The 5,676-nt window shown below is 36.8% G+C and overlaps 1 protein-coding gene across 1 annotated transcript in view; it reads right to left on the reverse strand.

The window, feature by feature from the left end:
- The window catches only part of BNC2 (basonuclin 2), a 226,419-nt gene that overhangs the window by 219,535 nt on the left and 1,208 nt on the right, over nucleotides 1-5,676 (reverse strand). The gene's annotated exons all lie outside the window — the stretch shown is intronic.

Genomic DNA, 5,676 nt, shown 5'->3' on the forward strand with positions numbered 1-5,676 from the left:
CCCCCCCCTCCCCCACGAAGAGATGGCCTCTCTAAGACAAAATGTCTATGACAAAACAACTGCCGTACAACTCGCACTGTTTTCTCTGTCAGTGACGGAAAATCATTGAGAAAACCGTTGTCAAATATTTCAGAAAGGGAAAGGAGGCATTAGGGCATTACTATAATGAGTGGGATGAGCAGCAACAAAGCAACAGATGCTTATCCACAGTCTGACATACAGTCTCCTGTTCTGGATAGCTGTTAGACAGGCTGATGTTTAGCTAAAGTATGCATTCTGCATCACTTAAAAACTGTAAATAAGCAAACATACCATCATTAAATAAAACTGCTTTTTAAGATTATCCCCATCCACAGACTAGCTGGGCGAAAATTAAAACCCTTAACTGTAGTTAATCTAGATGCTGAAATTTTGTGACTGTATTCCCTGAATTATAGGAAAAAGCTGCATTAATGTTTATCTTTCTGAACTAAAAAATTAAGAGTAGGCAATGATGTAGCTTTCTTTTTCCCTCTCCCGTATTTCAGCCTTCTCTTTTTGGAGGCAGTATCATTTATCCCCTCTTGGCCACACTAGGAACCCCAAATTCGCAAATTCTCAACTGCAAAGAACCATCAGACTACATCAGACTACAAGGCAAATCCTTTTACACACGCACAAGCACTATTGTTTCACAAGAATAACTGAGCAAAGAAAGCTAGACACAGCATATGCTTTGAGCACTTCTAGTAAAAAGTAAAAGCTCTTTAAAGCTTTTGTTTCTGATTGTACTTTATGACGGTAGTTCTGTATCAGTGAACAGAGCATTCCTCTGCAATCAGTGCAGTGTCACAATGACCTGGCAAATGTGAATACTTTCACTATCACTACAGTCCCCGCAATCTTGCCTCAGCTGTGACCCATTCACTTTTGCCCCAACTTCACTAAGATGCCTTACTCAGCATCTAATTAGCTAGGGAAGATTTGCCTTGGCTCTTAACCCTGACATAAGAGCAAGAGACTCTGCCGCTGTTATATACCAAATCTGTTCTGTCACTACATTAATCAAATCCACATAAAACTATACATGAAAAAGTAACTACTAAAATACAAAGTAAAAAAAAGTAGAACGCAGAAAAACTATACATTTAAAAACCTCAAGCATTGGTGCTTACTGCACAATATATTTGTCTGTGTGTGCTTTAATATAAGCTTCAAAGCTTCACCCAGACTTTACAGTTTTGTGCATACACATCTCAAACTTAAGCAAAGATGTGACAGCGTTTCTAGCACATCATCAACTAAAAGAGAAAACAGCACAAATATGTTCGAACACTGTCTGTGTATAATGTGCAAGAGATGGAAGCTGGAAATATTTTTCTGTGTCTTAGTTATCCTGGAAATAATAAATACAGTAAAAGAAGGTTTGAGAGGAATTCTTTTCCTTTTAACCATGTACCACATACACAGCCATGTTGATACTTCTGCACGTTCTTGTGTGTCTAGCTCCATATGCCACAGAAAACATCCCGGGCTTTTGTCATGTACAGTAATTTATAATGCCTCCCTTCTGAGGCACATCAGAAGCACCACAAAATTCTCGATGCAAATACTATTCATTTGCTAAGGGGAAATGAACTATTACAGCAGTAAATTATGCTTTGCCAAAATATCCATCGAAATTAAAACAGATACCTGAAATAAGCCTATGCAACCTGATTAAGCATCTGAATTTGTACTTGCACGTCAACTCATTCATGAACAACATCAAAAAATACTGGTGTCAGCTTATCTTTAAAATGGTGTGATGAGAAATATACATATTGAATAAACAGATTATGTTTGTTGATGATCACTGACAAAGACAATTGCTAACTACTGTAAATGACAAAATGTGTTTTATCAGCATTAAACTTCCTCCCCAAATGTTCACAATAAATCAATGTATGGTGTTGTAGCCTGCTGTTCTGTTATGTTTGATCTCTTTCTGCATGTACACCTATATAAAAAGAATAGTTATATGCTACAGTAAAGCATTTAATTACATAATAAATGGCAAAATTACATACAATCTTTATAACCATCAACCCAGGAAATTTAAGAAGCTTTCCCCTTCAATCCGTTAGACATTACGCTACACTCCTATCTTTAAATACAGGTTGAATAAACATTTTATGTGCTTACGTCTACACCAACATTAGGAACTATCAGATTGTAGAATACAAGCACAGCTCAAAATAGGCAGTGCACACTGCATGCAATGTAATATTTCCAGCAGCATTAATGCAGACTACACAAATTATAAGTATTATTTCGTTTTCATTGGAATAAGCATGCATCTGTGCAAGAAAAAGAAGTTGAATTTACTGTACCATATCTCTCATGAACAGACGCGTCTGTATTAATATACATCATTGATTTAATTTTTAGTTTTCTTGGTTTCCCCCTCACCTATCTGGAAGTGATTTCTCTGGTGATAACTAACACATCATGCTAATGAGAGAATCTAATGTACAATAGAGAAATGTCACTACTAATAATATTTGCATGAAGTTAAATAAAGCAACTGTAAGAGAATGTCAGACAGTTGTTCTTTAATAAGATACAGTTACACAATGAAATTATGTTGTTAATTTTGTTACATCATTGAGTGAATCCTAAATTACTATATAATGACGCACAGATCCATTTATAATTCTGATATACTGCTTTTTCACTCTCACATTGAAAAAAAAAAAAAAGGCTTCTGGAAAGGCTATCACCTTTTTATTTGAAATGCATTAAGCATACTTCTTTCTCAACAAAAAGCTACGCAGCTCTGGAATTTTGGGTCACTGTGGGTTTCTCCTATGGTCGCATTTCTGAGATCAATTAGAAAGTATTTTAGAACATTACAGCCCTTAAGATAACTGGGAGAAGAAAGGTAGCATTGCTTATTCTGACAAATGCGCAAAACATTTATGAGAGTAGAAAATTATAAAAGCCTGTCTTTTTTAATCAATCACATCCAGGCCTTCTTTTCTGTCGTTAGCAGCTCCTTGCCAGAACCAGCATGGGCAGTGTGTGCCCTGGACTTAACCAGATGAGCATGGAAGAGAAGCCGAGGGTTTCTGCTCATTCTCGAACTGTCACTGATCAAAGTGACCCAAAGAAGCACTCCTTTTTAAAAGTTAAGATTTATGCCCTCTGAGGTTATCAGACATTCTTCTGTATACAGAATGGGATGACCTCTTCCAAGCGCACCGCACTCTTTTATATTGAAAAAAGGTGCATAGGCAAAACAATGCAGTCAAGTGGCCACGTCATAAACTTCTGACAGGTAATTTAGGAGACTATTGCTCTTCTCCTATCACTCTACCAAAAGCTATATTTGCTCTGGAATGTGGAGATGCCATTTTCCTGCGCTCCTGTTCTCTCAAGAATTTAAAAATAAATATTCTCATACTTGTTATTAATGTCTCGGCCCTATACAATAAATCCTAAAATTTCTAACAAATATAAGTTTCCCTGCAAAGATGAAGTAGATTCCTTTCATTCTGAGAAGAGATATTCATTCCTATACTATGCAGAGAGCTGTGCAGTGTGAGTTAAAGGATAAGAATGGGGAGTAATCGCAAGGTTTTGTTTTGTTCTGAATCTTTTTTCTTGCCATGGTCCAATCTTTGTACTAAAAAAAAACCCTGCCTGATATTAAATTACAACTACAGGGAAAACTGATGGAGCTGAGAGTTTGTTTGCTTCTACGAAAACATGGAGAAAGCCAGCATTATACTTCGAACTTTAAAGAAGAAATGTCTCTAGCATTACTATGTATGGCTGGAAAAGTTTCATTAAGCAGTTCTTTCAAACCATGCCAAACTTCGCTGCAAGTTACGTACATATAATAACATCATGCTATTTGTAATCATGAAAACAATTCTTCTTAAAGAATAGGAAAAAAATTAAAAATACTTACATTTCCAGAAGGTGGATCGAATATAATTATCAAACAAATAGAGGAAAACAGGTAACAAAAATCAAGTCAAAATTTCAGTGATTTAGAAAGAACGATTGGCACTTCGACACAAATTTGCAGCTACACTCGCACACAGTCTGTGCTTGTAGCCTGCACGAGACAATACGTTGTAAAAGCATTAACTAGAAATACAAGACAAAATATTATCTGTAAAGAGGAGATAAGTGCATATAGCAAAAGAACTTACCCTCCTCTTAAGAGCATGATGAAAGCATATTTGGACTGAGTATGTTTAGCACATGATAAACAAACAAAATATGACAAGGAGATTAACACAGAACTCAAACACGTTAAGAACGGACTTTTAAGAAATAAACCTGCTCAAAATCACCACCTTTGCAGTGCTATCGTGTGTACTGCAACGGAAGGATACACACTGATACAGCACCTACCACACATTTAGTCATTTAGCATGTTACTTCTCCCCTTTCCTACAGAACACAGCATGACCACGCATGTTCAGCATTGTACAAAATTCAGAAAACGCACAAGGATTAGCACATTTAAAACATTATTTTTCAAAAAGAGAACAAAGCCCAAACAGCCTGGCTTACGTGCATGAATGTTTGGTTTGATCTAATGAGCTGGTTGTCCTAAATTATCTGACCTCCCCCTCACCACATACACACAGATAGTGATGCTCTTTATTTAGTTTTGTTTCCTTTCTTTGTCATGTCGAACATTTCCTAACATTCCAGAGACAACAGAGGCTAAATCGGTTGAAAAAGGTCTAATACTAAACTGGCAGTCTAATGCTATCTATGTGGTTCAATCGTCATTTATCAATTGATCGTTATCTAGATCTAGTTGTGTTAACTCTTTTGTGGCTGAAATGGAAAGAACCTTTCCTCCACCCCAAAAATTTAATCTCACTTCTTAATAAAAGAATACAGCAAGCAATTTGAATAACTGCTTTCCACTCTGTTGCTCAACACCCATACAACCAGATAGGCTGTGTATCACAGACACACACAGCTGACAAGCCCTGCGAGCGCTGCAGTAGCAGTTCGCACTTCTTAGTGCCAAGAAGCTTTTTTTTGAAATGTGCATCTCTACCAGGAATGAACTTTTTTTTACTTTCAAGAATGAGAAAGAGAACGGCGTTGCTTATTTGCCTTATGCTGATGACATTCTATACCAGCGTACTGTATCAGCAGTAATCAGGGTCCCTCTACAGGATATATCAAAATATTTCCTATTCAAATGCCTTTATCCTATCCAGAGCTATACAGCTTAAACTGTGTTCCACAGACAACTGCTATTGGTTATTAACGATCTGCTTGGAATTTTTCTTGGCCTTAAAGTTTTCTAATATATATATATATATTTAATTAAATTACTGTTTTACGGCCAGTACTCAGGCATGCTTTGTCACTGCAAACTACAAAAGCCCAATTACTTTCTCTCTCCTCACATGCTGGAACGCCTCTCAGGTAAATGAGTTCATTCATCTGATGTCCAACATTAAATAAAAGTCTAATTTAAATACATAAATCATTTACCAGCTCCTCTTTCGGCTAAAACAATATTTCATTTATTATCAGTCAGTGTCGGATCATAACTGGAAACTACTTTTCAGAAAGGCGAAGTGTCCCTCTGCTAAACCCTCCAGGTTGAACTTCCCTCTTCTGCCTGAGCCCCGGCCAAACTGAAAGTTTCTCCCTTGCCGTTTTTTTGTCGTC

This window comes from Meleagris gallopavo, chromosome Z (genome assembly GCF_000146605.3).
Source record: "Meleagris gallopavo isolate NT-WF06-2002-E0010 breed Aviagen turkey brand Nicholas breeding stock chromosome Z, Turkey_5.1, whole genome shotgun sequence".
NCBI lineage: Eukaryota > Metazoa > Chordata > Aves > Galliformes > Phasianidae > Meleagris > Meleagris gallopavo.